Raw genomic sequence first — 27783 nt, 5'->3', positions numbered from 1 at the left:
CCTGTGAAAAGGTCTATCTGCTGGGTTCTACCCCTCATTGCTTTGGGCTCACACTGAGAAGTTTCAGATCATCAGTATTCCAGAGAAAGGAAACTTGATTCGAACTTTTAACTCGTGATTCTAAAACAAGCTTTACAGAAGAAAAGCTGTCTGCACTCTGCCTTATGCTGTAGAGGCCAAAATCTGTTAAGCACAGCTTTCAAACAGCTGACTTGGTACAAAAGGGCAAATTTCTACTTCAACCAGCAGCAGCRACCAAGTTTCTTCTTCTTTTCTGGGGAGAGTGAGAGATGATGCAGGTAAGTGGTCCCAATCCGTTTCTCTAAAAAATGAGATATTCACTGGGAAGGGATGAAAATAAGGAACAGCTGATTCACACACAACCCCACAGACAGCACAGCAGTGGGGATCAGAGAAAGAATACTTGACCAGGACAACTCCCTGCTACAGTGTCTTTTCTTCAAAAAAAGATGCAATTTACTCTCAAGGCATAGCACCTAAGAGATCCTTAGTCACAGGAAGGTCACTCAAAATACAATCAGGGTAGCCTGATCACCTACCACAACTGGATGCACTGACTGAATGACCGATTGTTTATCACAAGCTACACTCACTGACTAAATAAAATACATCAAGGAGGAACGCCACCAACTTAGAGCACAAACTGAAGGGTAAAACAAAAGCAAAATAATACAGAAATCAAAATGAAATAGTCAATACATATTTTGGACACAGAAAAAATAACCTCTGGAAAATTTGCCTAAACTCATAAAGATACATGAAATATTTACTGTTCTCAAATGCGACTGGGGAAGTAGACCACTTCTAACCATTTCAATCAACAGGGTTAACATTTGAATGCATGACTTGCCTAGCCTTTTGTGGAGCTAAAGGAATAGTTTGCAAGGCCATTTCAGGTAGGGTAATGCAACAATCTCATCAGAACTGCTCCACTACCCAGACAAAGCATTAACCTCCTGTATATCTCAAATCCAGCCGAACAAGCCTGAGTTAAGGAAATGCACCTCCATATCTTATGTAAACAAGATTAGATTTATCTATCTTCTATTTCACATCTGAAAAGTCTCAGAATGAGTATTCATAAATACCCTATTCAARTACATTTCAAAACACGAATCAAGATATTTTATAACCATTTCCCCATAATACAATGAAAATACAATGATACAATAGTTGACTATTTTTTAGGCTTGTCAAAGCAAAAGCAATTTGCAAACCACAAGCACACTCTGGAATATTTCAGTTACTACCAAAATACAGCAATTTCAGGTTCAAAGACCAGCAGCACATATAACACCACTCAGCAAAACTAAACAATAGCATAAAAAAGAAAACTGAGAATATCTCAACCAACTCAAACTAGAGAGAATTTAGATAAGCTGAATGCAATTACTCAGTGGAATTCAGCCAAGACACTGAAATTAGCATATCTATTCTTTTTGTAAGTGCCAGGGAATTTAGGGGCTTAGTTTTCAAGCTATCAGAAGCCTGAAGCAACGCATACAAACAAGTTTCCTTTTTATGTGTAACTCAAGACCCAGGCTTTCCAGACACCTTAAAGTCAGCACTTCTCAAACTATTACACTAATTTAATAAACACTGGCTCCTCTGCCAAGACATCACCCTCTGAGCAAAAGCTAGAGCCTTTGACCATTTGCTAAGGCTTTGATCCCCAGTAGAAATAGTAGCCCTTCAGCACTTCTCAGGACTGAGATCTTCTTTCGGGACCCTCTTTGGGACTATCCCAGTCAAATAATGACCCAGCTGATCCTGTTCAGCTGTTCAGAACCAATGAAAGCACAAGCATTGCTTTGATATAGTCAAAGACCTATTGTGTGAAATTTTCAGAAATTAGGTCAGGCAACTGATTTCTGCTCCTACTTTAAATATTGGGACTGGCGCTCTTGCAGAAAGCTGTAAGCACTAATCTCTGCCCTCTCCCCAGTGACAACATCCTATCTTTTACCACCACCTCTTCTGTGCCAGTTTCTTCTTCACTGCCCTTTTGCTGACTTTACTCTCCAACAGAACCCAGCATTACCCCAGAACACCTTTGGGGATAAAACACCCCTAAAAACACAAAATGACTGTAAGGGTTAGTAATACCTGTTTCACAGGACAATTTCTGCAATTCTTGCTTCCAGCTGTCCTGTTTTCTACAATTAGATTACAGGCTCCTCAAAACAGGAGGAGGAACAATAGTCTTCTGTGGCTTCTATGAGAACCCTAGCATTTATTTTAATACCCCTCATGAGGACAGTGACCTTTTAAAATTGGGATTTCTGCTTTGTAAATAATTTGTTCAGCTGCAAGAGAATGAAGTAAGGACATACCATCAGTCACCCTGTTCAACATAATCAGTAGTTATTATTCTTAAGTCCTATTACTTCAAAACATACCTTCCAGAAAAGAATGTGTGCTTTTTGTTTTTGTTTTGTTTTGTTGAAGTGAACTCTAAGGGCACAAAACCCAGCAAGAAAAAAAAAAACACACACATTCATCCTGCCACCTTGCCCATCATTCCAGAAACTAAAAAGTGCTGAAGAGAAGGAGCAGTCTCTTCCACAGGCTATTGCACAACTGATCTCTAACAGAAAGGGGAGCCAGGCATGGAAAATGTCTGTCACTCGATATCTTTTGCTCGTAAGCCAAACTATTTTCTATATATGATAGCATAAAAATCTCCCACAGTTAAACAAAGTTACCTTCAAGACAGAGCAGATAGCCTGAGCAAAGTAAGCCTCAGCAGGCTATTGAAATTTACATCAAGAATATAAATAACTTATTTGCTCAAAACCTTGGCTTTAATTTAAAGCGACACCTTAAGAGCTCTCTGCTTTCAAATTCTACGGATTATAACTGTCATGCAACTGTCACAAATGGACAGTCAGAAAAAGTAAATGGATGTCATGGAAATCTCTCCCCACTCTGCATGCTGCATTTTGATTGAATATTTAGATGCATCTATGGCATTTCTCAGTATTTGTTGCATGTAAATTGCTGAAACAAGTCGCATTATATTGCAACTCAAGTAAACTCCAGGGAAAGCAATTTGCTCAAATTCCTTGAAATGACAAGCTATCCTCCATTTTCCTGGAGAATTTCCAGTGACCTCAAAAACATAAAGCTTCCTCTCCCTTCTGGTACCTCACAAGCCTTTCCTCCCAGTTTATCACTTCCAGTTAGACTCCATGGTCTCATCACTACAGGAAGTCTTGGAAGATCTCACTGTCACACTGACAGGAACAATGGTAACCATGTAATATTCTTTCTTCAAAAAAGCAGCAGAATTGCTTCTGCTGAACAGCACTACGTGGCTGCAAAACCTTCTGCCTCCTCATTGTCCTGTCATCCTTGTGCAGAAGAACATGAATCTGGATTGCAATTCTGATTAACTGTTCAACAAGTCAAAGACAGCTTTCTTGCCTCCTTACAAAAGGAGCTGAGAGGTGGCCAGAATTTCCTTCACGGGTCAAACATATGGCTAATGTGGGAAAACACAGTAAATTCTTATGCACTTTCAAAAATGTCCTTTGCTTCTTAAAGCAAAATGAATTTAAGAACCAAATTCTTATTGTTGGGGGGTATTATTCACTAAAAATAAATGGTCCAAATTAAATCAGTAGAACTACTCACCAAATGACTTAATGCTCAACAGCTGAATATAACCCTACAAGATCTGTCTTCATTCCATAGCTATGTCAAATGACAACTCTTAAAAGCATTATCTCTGTATTTAGTTTCATCTCTTTCCAGTCACTGTAAAAGCAAGAGTTTRAAAGAAAATAAAATGAGTATCTTATAATCTGATGTACTCAAAGGGGTCCCAAATACTTCTCTCTATATTCTGAAAAAAAACATTACTCAGTATTTCATATTCTGATTTTTCTTTTAAAATGTTTTAACAAGGATAACTCAGAACATATACAATATTTCTTTGCGCTGTGCTTTTGTTTTCAGGCATAGTTGAGGGCCCAGGAGAAGCAACACTGCAGAAGTAAAGAACATGCTCAGATTTACATCACCTTACTACAGAAAAGTTAAATAAAAAATTTTATAACCAACCAGAAGCACACGCACTTCCTCCCCCCCACCCCAATTTCAGGTTTCTATAGTGTCCGAGCCAAGTTTGTTCACCACAGACCTTYTTCTAAGAGCTGGGAAAGTGAACAATGAACCTAACAAAGGAAGCACTGCCTTTAAAAAGGCAATCAGAATATAGGCAAAGCTCTTGCGGTATTAAAAGATAACATTACACTTTCCACATGTACAAAATTGTGGTACATCAGGCAAAAAAATATAGTGTAAACAAAAACCTTACAGATGGCATCATTATTTAGAGAATACAAGTTGCTTACACAGCAAGATTCCTGTTTCTTAGTTTGAATAAAAATTGGAGGAGTATTTGACACAAGGAGCTTTCATATATTAAGCAGTCACGACAATTAACATGTCAAGTGTCTAAAGTTAAAAAACAGCAATCAAATCCCTCTATTCTAAAAACATCTATAATTTACTGTATATATCCATATTGATCATCTTTAGAAATAATATGAGAAAGTCAGGTAAAATTCAGGTTCCAAAATACCAATTTTCTCAGAGAAGAACCTGATACTTCAAAATACTCACTACAAACATGCACTGTTTCGAAATAGTCCAAGAGCTTTCTAGTAAGTCTTTATGATAAATATTTCTTCTCTCTCTAGTACAATATGAAATCAAAGACATTAACACAAAAATAGAGAAAAACATGCAGTGGCTCTCTTCACACGCTTTATACTTACAAATTCTGCCTATCTACTCATTTCTAAAGTGCCTTCCACCAGGAAACTGTCATTCATAGCTTTCACAATAACTCAAGTTTTGAGCATTTTGTCAGAGAAACTAAGACAATTCAACGTTTTAGCAYTTGTCACACATTTAAAATGAAATAAATCGTCTTTCCCTTTAGGTTCTCAAACATTTAGCTTCAGTGTAGTAGAAATATTTGCAAACTCTAGTAGTTTAGAAATGCCACTAAAATAATGAGGCCTTTGTATTGCTTTTCCTCCTCAGAAAAATAATGGAAATTGAATTTGTATAACTGATATTAACTGAGGAAGAAAGAAGCCAACACCAGAGTAAATCAAACAATGAAAAAATAGTATCAGAGACAAAGTTCAAACAAAAGCGAACAAAAAAGAGGCATAACACACTCATATCTGTTCAAGTTTTATTACTTCCAGAAGAGATATGACTTTCAAAATGAACTTGGAAAATAATTTGAAAATGAAAAATTAAGCCCCTCAAAGAAGGGCTTTCTCAGCTCAGCACAAAGGTAAATACTGTCTTTTCAAGTTATTTACCATTATGAATGTTACTTTTATTGTATTCATATCCTAATGTCCAGAGACTAAAGGCTGTAGGGTTTGAGTCTTTTTTAAACTTTGTAAATATTTCTACATTATAAACCTTGTTTTTGAAAATATTTCAAATGCTGCTTATGCCCATCTGCCTATTCGCAATCTTTGATGTTATGTACAACATGAGAGGGGTGAAGTTACAGAACCATAATGCTTCAAACCATTTCCCACATCTTGCATCACTTACAGCATGCATGAAAACAGCACATGAAATAAGTCCGCAACCCAAAACACAGTTATGAAAATAAACCTATGCTTACCTGAAAAAGTCCTTTTTCAAAGGAGTAAGCAAGATATTCTGGCTTACTTTTAATAAAAAAAGTATGCAAAGAGTAACTATATATATAAAAAAMCATTTTCTTTTCAATACCACTGGTCTGCAGGAAGTAAATATTTAACATACCAGTGCAGCAACATTAGTTTTTAAATTAATGAAAATCTTTAGATAAAGTAGCACTTTCTAAGGTGGCATAACCATAGGCTGCTGACAGTGACAGACAAGTCTCAGCCTCTAGTGCTGGAAGAAGGTTGAAGTATGTTTGTATCCATGTATCCTGCTTTTCTGAAAAACAGGACACTGGACTAGATGTCAGGAAATAATCTGAACCCACTAAATCACTGTGCTACTTTAGGCAAGTCACCTTCTTTTTCTGAGCTTCAAGTTTTCTATCTGTAAGATAATATTTACCCAATACGGCAAAGCACTTTGAAGGCTGGGGGAAGGGRTGATGGAAAAGTAGGGGACAAATCAGAAACAGTAAGAAGTTACTATAGATGAGGAGTATCTTCCTTCCTCTCTTTTTGAGCAATATATATTATTTTAAAAAGCTGTGGGAGTGGCAAGGACAAAGAAGTAAACAAAACYATGAGAATCCTTACATGTAGGGATATCAGAAAAATCAAGATTCTCTTTACTGTTGCCTCTGTTTCTTGCATGAACATTTATAAGCGTAAGGGACATCATTAAAAACTGAAGACCTTAAGAAAGCCAAACAGTGTGGTCTTCAGTTAAAATAGTTAACTAAATAATGCCCTAGTACAGAGAAGAAAAGCTGGTTTTAAGGTAATAGGTCCAATTCCTGCAACAGAAGGCAGCTAACAGGTAGTGAAGTTGAAGGAAAGGGAAGATCTCAGTTAAGATGAAAGAAAGATAGGACTAACCTAACAGTATTTGGACTATACACTTCCTATAAATAATTGAAATATCGTCTAGTTATGATCTCAGCTTCTGAAATCTCAGGTTTTTACCTGTAACAAACATATTATATACTAGTGGCATTATGCTATGTAAAAATAAACATACTGAAAGAGGAGTTTTACAGTGCATGCCCAGCACATCATAAAATAAATAGGCATTTTCAGTTAAATTTCTTTCCATGCATTTTTTTTTTTTTTTTTTCATTTAGGGAAAGGAAAAATCCAGAAACAGTTCTTACTACTACCTCTCTTTCTCTGCTTACATTTCAAAAATGAATGTCAGGCAACAGATCGATATTTTATGCAGCACTATTGTTTTAATTATTAATAAAAGAGGAAAGTGCTGCAAGTAAATTCAGCCAGTGAGCAGAATGCAGATCTACAGAACAAGGTCATGAAATGAAGAAAGAAAATTTAATTATGCGTATTGTCACAGCTATTTAACTTTAATTACCAGCAAATAACAGAAAACTGAAAAGGAAAATTAAATACCTCAGTGTCAAAAAGTAATATCAGTGTACTGACATTGTTCTTTGGAACCTACTAATTACTTTTGCTTTCTCTGGTTTCTTTTTTCTTATATGTTACAAGGCAGTAAAGCACTTCCTTGGAAAAGGAGCAGAATCAGCTCCTGAGAACAACCTCAGTGGGGGGGATGAAGATACATGTGCAGACAAGTTTAAAGAGGGGAAAAACCCTTCAATTACAATGTTATTTGAAAACAAGGTTGTTCACAGTTAAAAAAAAAATTAATTCTAGTTTTCTTATTACAAAGTCTTCATATCCCATAAGAACTTCAGCATGGGTGCAACACTACAAAACCTGCTCTTGAAATGTTCTAGCAGCAGGATATTCACATATATACATATACACACATATATAAAATGCAAGTAAAGAGTTGAAAAATATTTATGAAAGAAATGGCAAATAAATAAATAAAAAGCAAAGAATGCTTCTGCCTAACATTCAAGAGTGAAAATGGCATATGTTGGAGATCTGCCAAACTACCCAGGACCAAGCCACAAAGAAAATGCCATTGTAGTGAGGAAATTAATATATATTTATGMCCATAAGTCAAATAAAGTGAACCTATGCCATTCAAATTAACCTAAATGTCTGAAGGACAGTATCCTGTTGAGTGCTTAGTGTCACATCTCTATTGCATATAAAGGCTTGACCTAAGATAACTCTGTTCTCTATCATCCCAGTCTGCTCAAACTGATTCTAGCATAGAACACTGTTCTTTAGAGTCCAAGATATTTTCTTCAATGTTTCAGTCATAATAATATAGCAGGTACAAGCTGAACACATTCATAAACATTTCAGAATGATAAATCAGATTTCTAACTTTTAGTAAAAGGCACATTTTTATTTTTCTTGATCTTTGAAGTCATTATACAGCACAAGGTACGAGCTACTTGTTCAACAAAAACAAGTTTCCTTGCAATAACAAAGATTATACGATTTAAAAACACCAACATAAACAAGGAAAGAAGCTCACTGTCAAAGATCTCAAAGACTCCTACAGTCTACAGATCACTGGGCTCTCCTAGGAGATTTTTAGTAAAATCAAAGATGTCACATAGATCTAAAACAAAAGTGTTTATAGAACAAATCAGTGGAAACAAGGTGTTTTTCTTCCACCGGAATCAGGATGCATGCTTAAACACATGCTTCTTTCTGAGACCCATACCACTACAGTTTCCCCCACTGCAGCTGTGCAAATGGATACACAGAAACGCAAACTAGCAGCACTACAAATCCACAGATTCCAGTCAAATAACCCACACCAAAAAAGCACATTTCCTGGAGCAGGGGAAGGCACAACCCCTCCAAACACTCAGGAATCAGCAACTGAACCATTGCCTCAGGTTCTCACTAGCCTTCTGCTCACCTGCCCCACGGATACCTGCCCCAGTGAACAACAGGGAAGAAACAGAAAAGCACAAGTGTTTCATATATATTTCATTGCAATGTCTAATTTTAACATACCTATTTAGCCATGTTTCTCAGAAGCTGAGGATCAGACAGCTTCCCCCACCCCAATACACTGTCATGATTTATGAAAACTCTTTTGTTGACAGAGATTCAAGAGAACAAACCATGATGTTGCAAACTTCTAGGGCTATTTTTTATTTTTTATTTTTTTAAAGAGGACAAACTGGTCATAATACCTCTAATTAACCAGTTTCAGGTCAAGGGTCATAGCTTCCTGTCATCAGTAAGACTTTCCAAACCTCTCCCTTGCATTGGAGACAACAGTACTGAAGTACTTCCATGGGTTTTTGGAGCACTACAGTATTTTAAGTTATCAGTAAGCACTTTTGAAAATCTGCTTGTATCGATTACAAATTCAAGCATGTTTAGTGGACTGTGTTCATCTTATGCACGGAGTGAGTAGAGGGTCTTATTCTTTTTGAAAACTACACAAGAGCCAGAGAGGGAATGAAATAAAATTTTGCAGGAATAATCCTTTTATAAACTCAGTGCTGAGTAAAGAGCATTTGTGTGATAGCTTTGAACTTTGCAGCTTATTGTCACAAACAAGATCACAAGCAAACTGCCCTGAAGGTCTTTGCTTAAAACCATTATGTTTACCTGTAAAAGTGCAACTTCTTGAAAGCTAATAGTTTATAACTAAACATTTACACAGTACCTTTTATCACAGGATTCCTAAAATTGCATATGAGTATCTGGAAAAAAAGACAGCATATGGTAGGATCTACTTCACCCACTAGTAGGTAACACTTTTTTCTAGTTCATTTAACAACTCATTTCAAGACTATGGAAGTTGTGTAACACAATACTTAAAGGAATACTTAATTGAAACTACAGGGAAATTTAGTTTAAGGAAAGATTCAGTTACTTTGGGAAGAATTTGGCTAGGATACTTGAGTTAACAGCCCATCACTCATGGAGGGAAAGCATAAAAGCCCACTCCCTCCCCCCCCCCCGCCTTTTTTCCTAAAATCAAGTTGCAAGCACTTCAGTGAAGCAGCAGTATCCCCAGCAGCAGGAGCTCCCTAAACTCAGGATCTTCCCCTGGTACGCCAGTGAGAGTAGGTACCTGGTTGGAACTCAGAATTTTGCTGCCATTCAAAAGAAACCCACCAGGYGTTTTGTACACTCAGCACTGATGATGTGGAGCAACCAAAGGGAAAGCCTTACGCTCCACAACTTGCCACCTACTACAAGTCTTCTCACACGCATTCCCGCCCTGGCTGACATCAGTAGTGGGATGAACTCCCCTCACAGGCAGCGAGTGCCTTTCAGGGAGCCGCACACCCACTTCGCTCGCAGGACAGAGGCAAACCCTTGTGTGTTGCTGCCAGAGCATTTTGGAGCTCATCCCAGTCTCCTCACAACATAAGGTCCCAGCACAGGGGAAGGAAGCAGGAGGTGGGTCCAAAGAAAAGATAAAAATCTAGAACCTGGCAATAAAGTCATACCTGAAGCAAATTAAGTTGAAGAGCAACTGAGGAAAAGGAAGTAATATAAACAAGTTGAAGAGTTGAGGCTAGAGGGAAAGAGGAGAAACACCTGAGGAGAGGAAGCATGCCTCTGGTGTAGGGGAAGGGTGCTTAAACCTGAAAAATTAAAAGTAATCCTACAGTTAGTATAAGCCCACCCATATGTTCCCAGCAATAATGAAACTAAGTGGGCTTCTGCTCCCTGCAATTGGCAGCTTCCTCTCAGCTTGTTTAATGACATTAGCTAATACTGTGGCTCCAGCTCACTCTTAATGAGTATTTTACAGGAAATTTTTGTCTTGAAGTGTGCAACAAAAAAGTCTTGAGGTAATATATTAATACCCCTGACTGATCTGAGAGGTAAAGAATATAAATCTCTCCAAATAACTACTCTGAATGGAATTACTATGCTCTTCTGATCCAAGCAGTGACATTCAGTCTAAGTAGAAAGCTCACCTACTTGTGGAAGTTTGTTTCTCATTTTAAAAACAGTATCATATATGCTCATCAACCAAAATAAACATTATTTAGGAAAACTGGACAGTAAGATGACTCAAAAGAAAACCCAAAAGTGTTCAGAAGAGCCCTTGAAGGGACAATAGTGAGGACAACAAAGAAGCAAGGATAAAACAGGCTGTGTACAACAGTCCTCAAATAAACATTAATATCAGCAAAAGTTAGATCTGTATGAAAAATTAAGGGAATTCATAGGACTGGATAGAATTGAATTCCTACCCGAGCTCTACTACCCTTTAGCAGTACTATTCCCCACACACACTTCTTTAATGTATATTTTAATTATCTTAAATTCTATTACTTCGTGTCAGGTGCTAACTACACCATTATCTGCACAAAGGTGAAATACAGTTAATCTTTATTTTTATAGCTCTGATCCAGAGAGGTATATGTGTGTATTTACATATAGGTATTGAAATGTCTCTGACTGTCTTATTAAACGTTATAGAGTTCAGGATAAAGTGTATGTATGCATGCACATATACACACATGTACACAGACACAGCACGTAATCTTTCTCAAGGAGACTACAATCCATTAAACTTATGAGAAGAATTGTAAAATGAGAAAATAAAGCCCAGTTATCTTCAAAAAGTGTGATAGCATTTTCATAAAAACTAAATACGCACGAATACGATTACATTGACCTTAGCTACAGGCAAGTCAGTAACTTTATTTATGTAAGCACTCCCATTGAACCCAGCTGGACTACTGCGGCATACAAAGTTAACTTCATACTTAATCATTCACAGTGCTGGGATCTAACACTAGCACCCTGCAATCTCTCTTCATCCCAGGTTTTCACAACACAGATCAAAAACCAAGTGGTCTGATCCTGTCTGCCATCACTTGTTTATAGATGAGCCACAATATACTAACAAAACTTGAAATTACTTTCCCAAGGCAACAAGGGCAAAGCAGCTTTCCAAACTCAGATAATGGACTAAACCTGTTTTGCTTTTGTCCCTATACGCATCAGTATATTAGGGCTTGAGAAAGCTTGTTGAAATAAAAAATTCTCCATACTTAATTTTGCAGCAGCTGCATGAATATTAACTAAAGAAAGGGAAGATACTAGTGACAGTCACCTACCTCCCCTCCCCCCTTTTTCAAAGCTATGAGCACTTCTGGTCCAAGGACCTTCAGCATTTGAAAAATTTATTCCTGTCTCATTCAGATAGGTATTTGTACACGTTTTCATATTAAAGCTACATTAAAAAACGTAGCTTTTTTTATTTGCATTCTGCTGAAGAGTTATATTTGTTTTAGCAATTAGAATTCATAAACTCTAATTAATTGCAATCAGTGAAATGTATGGATAAACTGAGATTTACAGATGAAATCCTTCAGTCTCCTTCTCAACTCTGCTGCTTACTTGTGACCTTGAAGTCCCTGAATTCTGTATAATTCTTTTTCTCACTCTATAAAATAACACCTTCTTACCTCTGCTTTAAAAAAAAGAGCTAGTTGGATTGAAAGTAATTTGAAAGTAATCTCTGGAAGCTCAAGAAAAAAAACACCACCCTATAAAAACACAGAAAGTTACAGTCAAGCAGCCTCTTTTTATGATTGTCCCATCTCCCGTGCAGCTAAGGAAGCTGTAGACAAGAAACACTGTAACTAATGCTCATGAGCCAAAGACAAAGTTTTCCTACCAATGGTAAGAACTGATCTTCTGTTTTCAGGTGACAAGACTTTGCCTCCAGGTTCAGGAACTAATCACAACAGCTTCCATCTGCCTTTGGGGAAACAAACTAGGATTTGTGCAATCCATTGCCAGCCTCACCRCTCATGCCTCATAACAGAAAACTTTGTATTTCAGGATTTGTAAGAGAAATTTTAACACATGCCATGGAAGATCAGGAACCAGTTGTCAAGGCTGAAAAACACAAACTAAGAATTACAGATGGGCAGGGATAAAGAGACCACTCAGCTGGAATGGACGCAAGTACAAATAACAGCTGAATGGGGTATTACACTACATGTTACGAAAGTAAGGCTATATAGATTTCTTGAAGAGTCTTGCATGACATTAATCTATACCTTCTAGATTCATCTATCATCATATTTGACTACTGCTAACTAACAAAGTGAAATCCCACTTATAACTAAGTTAAGGGGAAATCTAGGATTTCTGCACTAGTACTTACTAGAAGGTGAACACACATTTTTCTCCTCTTTGTAGCTGCAGCAATAAAGTGTTTAAGATATAAGTGTCTTTGATGAATATAAGCCTTAATAACCTACTCCAGTTAACATTCCTGTTCATTAACTGAAGAGATTACAAACCAGAAAACATCATCCACAAAAGTATTGCCAAAGAACAAGATGACTTAGCAATTCCAAATCTGGTCCCGAATTTGAAATCCAGTCTTGTGTGTACATAAAGACCAAAACATACAGATAATGCAGTCAGATATTCAATATACTTGGGTACTGCCCATAAATGAGAATACCTTTATTGCAAGAATTACTACTGAAGACCTAAGCTGACAGGCCCAAGTGTTGCAAGAAAGCCACAACTTCCACTATTGAGCAATTTCTTAAATTAATATTTAGAAATTACTAACAGGTATGAGAAAGACTATAGAACAAAATTTCAAAACTAAGGACCAAATTCTGCTATCCTTCATTTGCATAGTAAGACACTAAGTAAAGATACTTTCAACTAAGTGCCACTGATTTATCAAATGACTAAGAGAAGCAAACACTTGTCCTATTTTTTTCTTTGTAAATGCTGAAAGCTACCTTCAAATTTTTACTCTTAAATCACAGTCATCCCCTTGATTCATGACTAAATCCTGGAAATTCACAACTCTTCCAGAATGACAGCAGAATACCTTTATCAACAGCAGAAACTTTCAAACTTTTTGAAACAAAATAGTTTTCTATAAAAGATCTTGACATTGTGAACTTCCAGGTGTTGAGACCAAAAATATTGGCACAGCATTCTCATATGCTGAAAGACCATACTTTTATAATATCTTTATTACTTTTAAAGTGATATGGGAAGAACTGGTAAAACAGCTTATATTAGAATACAAAACTAAAGTAAGAAAATGAATGTGATGAACTACAGAATTTGGAAAAACCACAGCAATGACTTAAATCACAGCCACTTTAGCAGTCAAAAAATACAGATCAAGTAACAAAAGCAGCATTGAAAAGCTAAAACAAAAAGAAGGCCTGATTAAGAAAAATCAAAAGTAACTGCAAATAGGAAATAAGAGCAAATTACTGGCTGGTTTATGTTTTCTTTGAAATAGTTTATACTAAACATATACAAGGACACCAAAAAAGAGAGAACTCCAGGTAAATTAATGAATTAACAGGAGAAGTGAGCATTACTGTTCAGAAAGGATCTTAATTAAAATAAGTAACAGACTGCCCATACACTGAGGAAACAACATATATGCACAATATTAATAGCGAAGGACTACTTCTGCAATATTAGTTGCCTTAACATAGCAAAAAGATGAAATTGGAAGCTCTTGGAAAAATGGCCTCTTTTGGTCTTTCGAGAAACTATTCTTGAGTTTTGGGCTACACTTTTTTCGTTACCAATTGCTACTCAATATTTATACTGTCCCTGTCCACCTAGGGCCCCATCAAGTTTCAGAGCCTCTGGGTCAATCTCCTGCTGGCTTGTTGCCCCCCAACATTATCTGATGTTTTCACCCATTTTTTTCTATCCCTCAAATATTTTGCACCAAATACTGATAAGCGTATGGATCAATAAAATAATTAAGATCTTAAATGACACTGCCCCAATGAAAAAAATACTCCTACAGTCTGCTTTGTTCATGGTAACCTCATTCATGAAGTATTTCTCATGGTAACCCCAGTAACTCTGAAGTCTAAGTATTCACTAAAATTACTGTGAACAGTTTGACAAAACTTCTGAACAGCAATCCACCTAAGTATTTACTTCCCCCCCTCCCCCTTCTAAGTATAAGCTTGGTTAAGCAAGCACATAGTTCCATTAGGTCTTCACAAGCCATGTCCTGGACTCTGAGGAAGCTGGTAGATAGGAAAAGTAAGGCTCAGAGATAGAAGGGTGGGGAGGGACAGAAGAAGAGCAAGAGATGAGCATAATCTTATCTCAGGTATAAAGATGTCAACTCATTTGAGAGCTACCATTTGGAACAATGATGTAAACTCAACCACTACCAGTCTGACAGGTTACTGCAGAGAGTGCAAGCTGAAATGAAAGGTAAACCTGAAGTGTTAGAAATCTGCTGTACAAAATCAGATTTTAGCTCATGATACCAAATTTAATATAACAAAGGAAATAAAAGCCAAACAAAAACAGATATATCAAAAGCTGCTAAAAGGCTGATGAGAAAAGAAAATGAGGTGCTGAAAGTTTGTATAATGGCAATGCTATAATGAACATATAAACACACAGGATGATTTACCAGCATTATACTGCTGACATCTTGCCCATTAAATAAGAGGAGCACACCAGCAAAGAATTATAGAGTGGAAGGTCCCCCCACACACTCCAGCCTCAAACTGGGCCCACTCACACACAAGCAAGGACAGCATTCAGATTTAGAGTAAATACAGCTAAAAGCAAAAAGTCATGCAACCTATGCAAATGGCAACATTACAACAGCTGGAATACTCTTAACTTCATGAAAACATATGGTGCTCTTCTGATACTTTAATGTATTTGGTGAGTGCAAATGTCAAGGCAGAACTGCAGATTATCAGGTATAAATACTATGCATAACACAGGAGAAAAAAGCAAAATAATTAACTGAGCTACCCTTTCTGCCCTTTCCCTGACCATCTGAAATGACATTTCTCTTGACAGTTGGCTAGATACATGTCAGTTTAAAATTAGAAGGTAAAACTCAGTCTTCACACACCAGTGTACATCCAGCTAAAGTTTTTTTCAATACCTGAACACCAGTATATGAGTTCCTTCTCTCCCCCAATTCTCAACATCAACTGTGCAGCACTTTCAAAGCTCAACATATTTTAGGAATGGATGATACTTTGTTTTTAGAAAAATACAGTATAAACAGCAACCTAACTATTACAGGGAGCTGTTTGTTGGCTGTTTCATGAAGGAAAACAAGAGTTCAGGCTACAGAAATAATGCTTTCAGGTATTTGCTAGCAGATGCCTAGATTTACAACAATGGACCAGAAACACAAACAAATAGGACTCATTCATTCACTATCTACTTCTGTAAGTGCCATAAACAGTAAAACATTTTTATTCATGTAACATTTGTTATAGTGTCCATGATTAATATCTGTGTCCCTAGTTTAGGTTTTTTTTCCTCCAACCTTTTTTTTTGGTGAAGTAGTAATAGAAGGTCAAGGGTTTTTTTAGCCATCTGTTCCCACTATGCCATGTATATCTCCTCATAAATAGAAGCAGTTTCACCCACAGTGCTCTGTGATTGCTTTATACAATATACCAGCTGCTTAACTGTGCCAAGCATGACTGCTGTGCAAACCAGCTTGTTCCTCTCTCTCAACTAATTGCATCCACTGGGCCAAGTTAATGCAATATTTTTCTGTATCACCTTTGCCAACCACAACAGCTGTTGCAAGAAAGCCTGCAGTGCAAACACTGATGCTTGTGGCCTCTGCCTCAGTTGTGGCTATGCAAAACATCCTGGGATAACGTGCTTCTCTAAAGGGTGCCAGCTCATAGAGTACAAAACAATCAAAGTAATCATGTTATCAAACTATAAAAGTCACCTTAAACCATGCATCTCATACAAGTTGCTGTTTTCCCAAGCTTGCCCTTTTCTATTTACAAAAATATCAGAGAATCAGAAAGACTCAAGATATAAGTTAAACAAGTCCTCTTAAATATTTCTGATAAAGTTAAATATATTATAACCATAAATATATAGAAATTCGTTTAAAGATTCTTTTCAAAGGAACAGGCTTTGCTGACTAAGCTATTGATTTCTACAGCTTTTTACTGGAGACACGCAGATTTTAATACTAATTTAAAACAATGGAAAAGTTTATTTAAAAATCTGACATTATCTTTAAAGTCACTCAATTTAAGTTTTACTCCAAATCAGTGAGGCAATGAAGGAACAATCAAATGCGATCTTCTAATGCCTCCAGTTTGTCATTGTAGTATATCTTGCAGTTAAGAATTGATAATCTTAGTTATTAAAAAGTTTTTTCTACTTACAAAACATTGTGATAAAAAGCTCAAATCACTATTTCTTATGAGATTTTAATTACAGCCAATAGGTTTTTCCTTTATAAGTAACCCCTACAGAGGAAAAGAGAAGATGATTCCTAATACCTCTTCTTTAGATATTGTCAGATCTACCTCATTCTCTTTCTGAAACATAAAGCTGCCTTCCTAAGTTCCAAACATACTGACATTCTACTTATTTTGATCTTGCATAATTGTATTATCAATCCAGACTTTGAAAACATGAAATAAAAACTTCATTCCAATAGAGAACCATTCACAGAGTATTTTAACGCAAGTATAAATGTACCCCTTGCTCGTGAGTGCCAGTCTCTTTCCTTTCATTTGCTTCCAGTTTTTGGCTAGATCTTTCATTAAGTTCAGCAGTTGGAGGCTATTAAAAGCCAATGTAGATAATTCTCAATTGATTTCAAGACAAAAAGTTAGAAAGCAGGAGGAACAATGTGCTCACAACTGAAGGAGTCGACAGCTACAAAGTCACTGTCCCATGCTTGTCATCAAGACAAGAACAAAACTGTAGAAATAGGAAACAGCCAAAAAAAACCCTGCACTGTTGGCCACTGTCTTGCTTAATGAGCAATAAGAAACACAGACAAAAGTCATAGGGTGGACAAAAATTCATAGAGTGAACAGGATTTAAGCTGCAAGAGTTTCAAGAAGCTGTGCTTCCAGATTGTTTTAGAATCATCTTTTACCACCTGATTGCTAATTTCAACAACTGAGTAGCTTGTTAACCTTATCAGCTACAGTGGATTGCACAAGTAGCTCTAGTTCATTTCTGCCCAAAATAACCTAATTCAGTTTACTACACAGTTGTTTAGGCAGTGCTTAAACCTAGCCTGCTTTGTACTGCTCTGTACTCAACTGGTGTCTTAACTGGGTACTAGTCTGAGAAATGACTACTTGGAGTTACAGCACTAGATCTAGCTCACTACTGTACTACCAGGACTGCACAAGCAAAGCTGAACTCATACTCAAATCATTATATATAAACTTGATTGAAGAGACTGAAGCCACTTAGCTCTCACTTCAGTATGGGAAAGTATTTGTTTGTTTGTTTTGCAGGAAGTTATCTGCATTGGAGAACTCTACTGGTGTCATTACAACTCTGGACAGCTCCACCTCTTCTGAATATCTGCAGGTATCAAAGTATATAGGTAGTATATAAAGGTAGTATATAAAGTTAAAATTGATATTAGCTCTGGCATATTTAGTAACATCAAAATACCTGTCAGTTTCAAAAATATTTTAATATACTTATTGATTCTTAATACTCTACAAGTCAGTTTTTCATTTTCAGTAAAAATTTAAAGCTTTTAAAACAGGACTTGCAATGTAATTTCAGCAAAAGGGGGGAGGAGGGGCAGGGACAGAAGAATATTCTTTTCCCTTAAAGAAAGATCAGATAGAAAATAGAGTTAATTCAAACAAGCTGTAACCACTATTATAAGGCTGTGAGCCATGCAACGCAGGGTTCAAGTTGGCACAAAGAAGCAAATTTACACTATCCAGAAATCTGCTAGGAATCTTGCTGTCTACTCACATTTTCCCCCAAGAGCTCAGGTGATCATTGGCAGCATTGCTCCATAGAACTCAGAAAAGCGTCAAAGCTTTCTCAGAAAGAATGTCTTATCTGCCCTCAAGATACACCAAAACTAACAGTTCAGTTTTGTGAAGTCTTGGATTCTTCATAAAGCCACAGACTACAACTGAGTGGAAGTACACAGTACCCTGTAACAATCAGCATTTGGAGGGCCGATTCTTGAATTCCAGGGCCACCACACAGTTATATGCTTTTATCCATATTTCCATAGGGAGGGTTCCAGATCAACATTGCCATTTGTTCCTACACGTGTGTGTATAAAACAGAACTTTTGGAAAAGTCATACCAGTTATAGGCAAATTAAGTTTCTTTGAAATCACATGACTTCCTTTACACCTAGCCTCTCTAGTGTAAAAGATTCCTGCAGTACTAGTAGTTTGTCCCTGTAGACAGCAAATGATTTTTAATTTCACCTAGTATGCAAACATATTTTATTACTTTTTGGATTCACTAAGTTAAACTTTTTTACTGTATCTTAATACTATGTCACTTATTAAATATCACTAATTCTTAYGATATTATGAAAGTCTTGGAAAAAAAATATAGTTGATTTATTCACTCAAAGTCATGGAATCAAAAGTAACCTGAAAAAGAGTAATAACTTTAATGGGGCTTTTTCAGAATACCAATTCTAAGTGTGTAAAACACCAGTACTCTCTGCCTGCCATCATATCATTAAGATTACTCCACGATTAAAAAGCAATTGATAGTTTAATGAAGTACTGATCCTGTTCTTTCAGGAAAGAAATGTATCCAGACAGCAGTGTTGGGACAGCCAACCTGCAGCAGTGCAGTAGGAATGAAGAGAATACCCAAATGCATGTTTCAGCTTAGCAAAACACACAAAAAACAAAACCCCCACTCATTTCTATCTCCACTCATCACCACTTAGCAGCCTTGTCTCAGAAATGGAAAAGTATTTTGTACTGCATAGTCAATACTACTGTCCACTTGCCCAAGATTTCCTTGGCATAATATCTTATTTCCATTACACCATTTTTTGTCACACCACTTCAAAGGTCAGCCCCATCTTGCGCTAGAGAGGATTTCGGAATTTTACAAGAATCCTTTTGTTTTGACAATCAATAACTTGATTATCTCACTGCAAGATGTAGCAGAAGAAAGCACTAGATATAAGAAAGGCCAGTGTCAGGTTGCAAATCAATCCCAGAGATTTAGAAGTGCAAACAAAGAAAAACACGTCAATTACTTGCATCTTTAACATTGCTTGACTTGGAGAGCAAACAATTTTCATTCTTACAGGACATCTACCACCTATGCAAAAGAATTTTAGTAGTCAAGCCATTACTGAATCAATCAGAAAATTGTATTTCTGATTCACATGGAATGAAACTGTCACAGAACATGTCTTCTCCCCTTGGTAATGTCCTGCTTCAGCTTGAATTTATAAAACTAAATCTAAAAACTTTTCACATAGTTTATCTGACTATGAATGTCACCACCCCAGTCTGCAATTGAATATCCTAATTTTCTTAAAATTCAGGATGCTGAAGTCATAAAAAGTTACCATAATATAAACTYACATTTCAATAATTGACTGGTGAGTAGGCACACATCATATGGGGCACAGAGTGGATGGGCAGTGGGGCTATGCTGAACACTGCAGAGGGGGACACAGGACTACCACCACCACCATCATGACTTAACACTATTACTACCCCTGATAATTTGTCTCCATCAGTATTATACACCTTTATATCAAAATATTACCATGAAATCATATATGCCCTGTCATTACATACTTGCCCTGTCAAGATTACATCCGTGTATCACCACTTCATGTGGCAATACAATGCCAGCAAATGGATTAAGCTGACATGCTTCCTGGCAGCTCATACATGCCTATTGCTGAATATAACATGCATCCAGTTCAGCAGCAACATGTACAAAGAGTACATACAAGACAGAGCTCAGAATCCTAAAAATTGCAGCTGGACTCAAGACATGATCTAAGGCCATTGCTAAAATATGGGATTCCCAGGGTCCCATGAACCAACTTGTTTGCTCCAAGTCAGCCACGCAGCAGTGCGTTAAGTGAAGACAATGCACATCATGCCAGGTTAAGCCACACGTGGTGTAGCTCATCTTTACTGACCCCAGCAAAGTAGCCTGAAAACCTGAGGATGGTACATACTGCTAAGTTAACTGCAAAAGTTTGCTATCCTGACAAATCTGTTTTTATTGTCAAATTAGGTAAGTATATGCATAAATGACATTGATATGTATGTCTGTATTAAATGAGTATCTGATAAAAATCAACATCTGATAAAACACTTTGGTTAAATGCATAATTTTTAAGTAACTTGAACAAAACAGATGCTAACCATTTCTCCAAAGCTGGAGATGATCATGGGGGTGGGGAGGAATGTTATATAGGGAAGGACAGTAGTAAATTTAACTACAAAATATACATGCCAGAGCCGRAGGTCCACCTAAACAATTTTACTTGAACTCAGTCAAAAATGATCTTTCATAAAACCCTCCAGTTACAAGCACAATCATTAGTGCCAGTTAGTACACCTAATAATTTAGCTATTTCCCCTCCCCAACAGTTAAGAGCTCAAAGAGCAAAAAGCAATATTTTGAAACAACCAGAATATTACCTGATACTCATGAATTCTGTAACTGAGCAATTACTAGAATCTGCGTGCAGATACAGATTGCACACAAACTAGAATGAGTGCAATCACAGATTATACGAGGGGAGGACTCCTTTTTTATTTTGATTCTCATATAAGTAACCTGAAAAAGAGTATGATTTTGTCCCATGCACAAAAAGCATCTATTCCAATCATCTTTCGCCTGCATCTGACTGGAAAAGGATGAATCTTCTCTAATGAATTATTTTAGATAGGTTTGGCTTTTTTTTAAACCACTAACCAGGGCTGCCTTATTAAAGGCATATTTGGAAGTGTCCTGTGGTATAGAGTACCATATGGATCCTAAAAATCTGAAATGCTGAGAAGGACAACAAAACAAGTGCTGTAGGCTTATAGTTTACAAAAACATTATGAATATCAACTTACACCAAATCAATAGCTTCTTCTCTCAGCCTCTAGTCCTGTTGTTCCATATTACAGCCTCAAGCTGACTTGTCTGAGTTGTGTTACTGTCAAACCACATGCTAAAGCTAAATTATCTGAACGCACAGACCTCAGCCATGAATTCTTAAACCCAGCTGTAATAGTGTGTGTGTGTGTGTTGGGGGGGGGGGTTGGAGAAGGCAATTCACTTCACCTTCCCCAACTTTTTAGATCTGCGCAGCCAGTTCCTGCCACAACACTGACTGTGATGATCTGTTAAGGATGTTCCTTCCACTAAACCATTCAATATGGCTTTGCTGTGCCAAACAGGACACATTCAGCTCCTCACTAGCAATAGCTGTACTAGAGATGGGCATATTTTCTGACTACTCTTGTCAGAACTGCTCAAGTGATAACCTTTCAAATTGTCATGCTATGAACAAGAAATCTTTTGCTGCGGCTCTTAAACAAAAGTTGCTTTGAAACATTGGTGACCACTCCACACATGAAGGTAGCAGCCTGACCAACCCACCGAGCTCCTCAGAGTCCTCCTACTAATTTCAGTGAGCTATGTCATACTTAAGCCCCCAGCATTCAACCTCAAAGTGAGGAGCTTAAGTAAATCTGCTTCCCAGCCAGAAGAATCTACATGTTTCATCTCTGAACTAAATGCCCTTTATTTTTCCCTGATACTATGAATCTTACCTGTTCTGTCCTACTATTATTCAAGACAACCTACAATTTTTCAGAAAGTCCTCCTTGTCTGGAGTCCAAAACATTTAATTTGTGACAGAATTAAGGAACAGTACTACCTGAAAGCATAAGTGTTAGAAACAAGGCAGAAGTTTTATCACAAAGGAACCGACAATGTGCATGAATTAAAAAGGAGCTTTATAATGAAAGAAGTTGGTTCATTTTTTGCTCTTCCCAAGAAGCTTTGTCTTTTTAATCCATGAGAAAAAATAACCTGACTTTTTAGACCCCTGTTTAAAGTATCCCAGAAAGCATTAGTAGTGTAAAAGAAAACCGCATTCTTTCTCAATTTAGACATTTTAAAACCCTTACTGGATAGTTAATAGATAAGTATCTGTCACACGAGAAGGCTGCCTCCATACAGCTCTCATGTAGGAGCAGTAGCATATCACTAAGGCTAACTTGGCCCATTCTCCCTCTTTCAAAAATTTATTCTCAGAAAGTGTTTTTATATATGAGTTCTCTGCCTTAATTTTTAGGATTTCAATTAAAGATTTTTTCAATTAATTTGAAATGGTTTGACTTGCATTCTGCCTATGGCATTGCCAAATGTATTGCAAGAGGAAAAAAGGAACATCAACTAAAACCCAAGACATATCTGAGGCTACATTTCAGCATTTTTAAACTCAGCTTGCTACTGCAAGAGTCTGCAGACCTTAAAGTTACACAAGCATATTCCATGATATTGTCAGAAAGTGGAGTTACTGGTATATTTGATTTTTTCAAAAGCATTTTAATTGTAAAAATAGTGCTTTAAAATTTTTARTAGGTACCATTAACTCTATAACTGGAGAGCATACAGAACTAGAAAATGACAACAGGAAGCCATTGCTACAGGTTTAAAACTGTAATCCTGACTGCTAAGACTGTACTACTTATAGCACATCAGTATCAAAGTAGAATCTTGTAAAGGATATAGACTTTATCCTATCAACTGAAATAGGTGTAAGAGCCCCTTTTGCCAGCAAGATTTATTTCTGTCAAAATACAAAGCAGCAAATTTCTGAAATGAAACATGGTATTGACACAAAATATGAAGAGAAATGAATTTCAGAAATAAACGGAAGATCCCAATTTGCTTATCCTAGAGAGATGCTTAAGTTGAGAAACATGTTAAGGCAAGCACAATCTGCCCTGCTTCTCCCCCCTTAGGGGCTGAGTATACTCACAGATAATACAGGCAGTCCTTCAGGGAGAGGGCGCAACTCAAGCAACACACTCTTCTCTTCAGTTGGCTTTCAAAACACAGTGCAACGCACAACTGGATGTAAAGTTTACARCTAGAAAGAACTCACTGCGCATTTTCCACCTGAAAGTTTCTAAGATTAAACAAATTCAAAATAAAAATTCACGTATTCATGGATTACAGAAAAACGAAGGGTTCGATGAAAAAGGAAAAAATCCTTTCAACATTACAGAATTGTAACAATTCTGAAGGTCTACACTGTATTTGTCACAAGCCTCCTATAAATTTGGGTCCTATGATGTCAGAGACACCTGTTAGATTAGTTTAACTGAGGAAGTGTGGCTTCTTGTACATTCAATATCAGGAAATAAAAATCAGAAGTGAAAAGAACAAGCTTTGCCCCCTTAAAAAAGACTACCAACCTAAAACAGAGTGGGAAGAACGAGTTGGCTTTATAATGTCTGCTTCAGTTGGAGAACCTTTCAAAGTTGTGCAACCATGCAGGGCATCCTCCAGCCAGAGGAATTTTCATCTTAAATAGAAAAAACATCATTTTTGTCACCAACCATTTAAATTATAGGTATTTTAAGAAAGGCAATTCTGCAGAGGGCTAACTCTTCCTCCTGCCACCCACTTAAGTTTCCCCACTGTATATTGGCTGGTATCATAATCACAACTTCTGTGTTGACCCATGCCCCAGACTAGATAAAGTGTCAGAAATCAAAACATTTAAAATCATGCAAATATTCAGAAATACAAAATATTTGTCCTTATAGTTTACCTTCAAAGACAGTGACGTTCTGACTATAAAGCAGCAAAATAAGGTAGATATAATCTAAATAGAAGAATTTATGGGCTGCTCGAGACCATAAGGAAAAGTGCACTTTGTTACACTTTATCTTAACATTCAATGTCATTAAATGTTAATACTGGAGCAAAACTTAGTACAGTAAAATCATAAAACTTCTGTTACTTGTCAAAGCTTCAAGAGAAATGTAAAAGTTTGAGTGTACATCTATAAATAACACAAGGAAGAAGTTAAATACAAAGCCAGGACTGACTTGAGAGAAGTCAAAAGAGTCAATAAGAGTCATCTGGAAAGAGGCACCAACATTTAATCAGACTAATGAATCCCATAGCAAGGAACGCATTAGTTACAAGCTGAATATGAAGAGGAAAAGAGTAATTAGCTAATACCGCCAGTGGGGAAGGCAGACATTGTGTGCYAGGATGTTAAGTCAATAATTAGTGTAATAAGCAACACAAATTGCAGGATTTTAGCGCTTTCCTTCAGGCTGCCTTTTATTCCTTCATAAATTTCGCAGGATCTCAAACAGATCCATCTTTTCTTGAGTCTTCTGAAAGAAATTAATTGCTTTCCAAAACTCTCACATTTCCATAAGTCATTTACATAAGAGTCTAAGTAAGCAAACTTTCTACATTTTCTCTAGATGGGCTGTCCTGAAGCCCGAACCAAGCTTTCTCACCCATTCCTTTGCTTCCAGGCTATCCTCACTAGCTAGATTGCCTTTATTTGCTCCAGCAGACTTTTCCAAGGGGCCTGGTACAAAAGAAAAAAGTGCGTGAAGAAGCAGTCCCACATGGAAAATGAAAGAAGTTGATCATAAAACATAAGAAAGTCTGGAAAGAACAAAGTAAATTTTATGATGTACTGCAAGGCCCATGTTAGACATGATAGTTTTCAGAGTCTCTGTGGACTTCTGCAGACTATTAAATACTTTCTATGACTCCTGAAGTTTTACCTATAGATACTTTCATTCATAAGATCCAATCACTTAGATCTCCCAAAGGCCCAGGAGTACATTTTTGTGTTTGTCAGAAATGCATAATTAAAACCCTTTGGATTTTCAAAAGAAAAGAGTTTTAAAGAGTTAATTTTCAATAATTAGCTTTTCCATAATGTTGATGTACAAGTCAGATTAATAACTTACTTTCTGTGCCTTCAGCTCCTTGCTACAATCAGGAATATGTAAGCAAGAATTTGGATGACTAGTATGTCAGAAAGAATATATATATATAAACACATACAAATCATCTCTGCGTAATCTTTTTTGACTAATATTTTTCTTCAACTTGTTTTGTCTTTCCTTTTAATAAAGAAAATTACTTTCTGCCTACAGCTCCAAGCCAAAAATTTGTACAAGTTTTTCGACTTGGATTACTGAAATTCTTTATGCAGATCCTGTTTACCCAAGAGATTATTTATGTCATACAACTAATAATGTTAATTAACATCAGAAATGTACATGCACAGTATCCAAACTGGACATCTCAAAACAGGTCCCTGATCCAAATAGCTTACACACCATGAAAAGGTGGGTACAATTCTTTTCAATAACCAATAAAAGCTGTCATTAAGTAGTACAGCTTGAGAGAGAAGAATCAAATTGTTTTAGTTGCATCAGTATGTTTTATCTGATACAGAAGGTTAAGTGAGAGGTTAATTTGTTCTGAAGTTTTGTTTTCTGTTCCTTATTGACTCAAGGTTAAGTTCAGCAGGTTAAAACAAATATTTTAGTTTTACGTATAAAGTAATAAGTTTTCTGCCCCCCTGCATTTACATTATCAACACATCATATTTTGCTATTTTGAGCAGTTCAGTTCTGTGCTTAAAGAATTTTTCAACTATTGGACAAAACTGGCTGGCTATGACCCTTTTTTTTTTTTAAACACTAATCACCGAAATCTGCTGGTTTATGCATGGCTGTTCTTTACACTCATTTAAATAATGCTATGTTCTCAGGCAGCATGGAAGCATAACACTGGTAACAAAATTCCAGCATATAGCTCTTAAGGTATCTTCCAAGTATATTCTTAATTTCCACTATTTTTCCCATCAGAAAACACAACTGCACCCCTACATTACTTAATTCTCTTAATTTTTCTGAAGGGTTCTGTTGTGATCAACATTGTTTTACTAGTTGGTTAGCTCATTAATTGTTTTTTCTCAACAATAATGTGTGATAATGGACTAGACAGAAAAGAATGCAAATAAGAGTTGAGCTTCATTTAAAAAAAGATCCATGTACCTTAACCTGTCAGTTATTAGCTTTTCTTCTAAACAAAGAAATACAGACAATTTCTTTCAGTTCAGATATTTTTATTTCAAGGAGTCATTTAGAAATCAAAGTTAGCTTACATGTTAACAACTGAGTGGACAAAAATGAAATTTGATAGTTTACAATCCAGAATAAGAAATCATAGCTTAAACACTTAAGAACAAGATCTGAAAAACAAGATTGTCAACCAGTTCTTCCAGTCATGCTCCTCTGAGAGCAAGGAGCTTAAAAAGATTAAGAAATAATAGTAAGCTAAGCTGAGTAAGTGAAAACCTAGAGACTACTCACTCTTACCAACATTGTTTAAGAGAAATGGAAGAAGATGCTATCTTGAAGAGACAGACGACAAAAAATAGATTATCTACTCAGTCATCTCTTGTCATAATGCCCCTACTGATCTGATCTGTCAAAAACATTAATGACAGGCAGACATAGCTAGTAGTTAAATGCCATAAAGAAGTCATCACCCACAACGTAGCTCAAATAACTGCTCTTTCAAAAATCAAAATCCATTGCAGAAGACAATCCAACTGTCAGCAGAAAAGAACCTCACAGGATGATCAAGTTTCAACTTTATAGATTAAGGCAGCATGAACTTCAGTCCTTCAAACACAGAAGGTTGACTGACACGCAAAAGTAAAGAACTTTAGTCACTTAAAATGACTGGACAAAACAAAACATGCTTTAGAAAGCACACAATACCCTTCTGCTTGTTCCAGCTTTTGAAGAGATTACCTCTTGTATGTAATCATGGAAATAAAGTTCAGTCCGCAGCAAGGATATAAGAGAATGCAAGCAATAGGCAAGGCAACAGGAGCCACCTAAGCTATTCTCCAAGTTAATATTCAAATAAGGGATATAAATTAGAGAACAAATTCAAAAGCTGTTTTACAGAATAGTGGGCTGGAGTTTAGCTGTAAGCATTGGATCTTATCTCTGAAGAGATGAATATATTTAGTCCATCTCAAAAAGAGAAAGAAGCTGTAAAAGCATTGGAATAGTTAGTTTCTGGCTTGGCTAATAAAACTAGAAATAATTCAGAAAGTTATAAAAACAGACAACTAAAAAAAATGACCAAGTTTCTCCTTTATGTCCCCTCCAAGTGAATGTATTAACAGAAATTACTTCTGTTTTTTCTGATTGGGGAATATACTCTGGATGGAGAATAACTAGCTTACAGAATTAGAGATGTATGACTTTTTACTGGCAAATTTGGTAGGACCCAACTAAGGAGACTACAGAAACACCTTCTCACTTAAAGGTAGGTCATATATCAGCAGTCAGGTGCACCAGTCTTAGACAAATGTTCT

The 27783-nt window shown here is 36.6% G+C and overlaps 1 protein-coding gene and 1 long non-coding RNA gene across 2 annotated transcripts in view; both read right to left on the bottom strand.

Moving 5' to 3' along the window:
* Positions 1-27783, bottom strand: part of DTWD2 (DTW domain containing 2) — a gene marked incomplete at its 5' end in the record, with an annotated part of 93599 nt that overhangs the window by 10596 nt on the left and 55220 nt on the right. The window lies entirely within an intron of this gene.
* LOC112974516 lies at positions 23394-24928 on the bottom strand. Its single transcript, XR_003256309.1, has 3 exons — positions 24881-24928; positions 23816-23925; positions 23394-23526 (listed from the first exon to the last, which is right to left on the bottom strand). It is a non-coding gene; the product is annotated as an uncharacterized LOC112974516 (long non-coding RNA).

The sequence above is a fragment of the Apteryx rowi genome, unplaced genomic scaffold (assembly GCF_003343035.1).
Source record: "Apteryx rowi isolate R43461 unplaced genomic scaffold, aptRow1 scaffold_609, whole genome shotgun sequence".
NCBI classification, from domain to species: Eukaryota; Metazoa; Chordata; class Aves; order Apterygiformes; family Apterygidae; genus Apteryx; species Apteryx rowi.
The sequence above is the reverse complement of the archived record's forward strand: the minus strand, read 5'-3'. Positions and strand labels throughout refer to the sequence as shown.